Source organism: Emiliania huxleyi (genome assembly GCF_000372725.1).
Source record: "Emiliania huxleyi CCMP1516 chromosome Unknown EMIHUscaffold_1688, whole genome shotgun sequence".
NCBI classification, from domain to species: Eukaryota; Haptophyta; order Isochrysidales; family Noelaerhabdaceae; genus Emiliania; species Emiliania huxleyi.
Window position 1 is genome coordinate 3,101 of NW_005200894.1, and position 471 is coordinate 3,571.

The following is a 471-nucleotide window of genomic DNA, read 5'->3' on the forward strand; positions in this document are numbered from 1 at the left end:
GCCGCAGCACAAGAGACTGAGGGCCAGTGAGGGCAAGCCCATCGCTGTCACAGCTGTGGCAGCCGCACAGTGGGTTGTGCCAACTGTGCAGAGCGTGTGAGCAGCAGAGGAGCTGCTCTCCAGGCTTCTGTCGCAAAGAGCTGCATGCCACCGAAAGCGCTGTCGAGGTTCGCCGAGCGCGGTGCAGGTTGAGGGACACTGTCACCGACGAGTGCGTTGGACTTTTCATTCCGGACAAAGACAGTGGCACGCACACGAGCTGCGGCCGTGCCACTGTCATAGCGGCGAGGCGCGGGACCGTCTGTGGCGAGGTGGGTCGCGTCCCTCGATTTCCTCAACTCAGGGTCCGCTCCCTTTAGCGCCCGCTTAGCGGGGTAGGTGCAGGGAGGCCCACAAGAACGCCGGCACTGCGCCACACACCAACTAAACAGTGGCCAGGGGCGGGGCTTGCATTTTTGCCGTCGCCAGTTC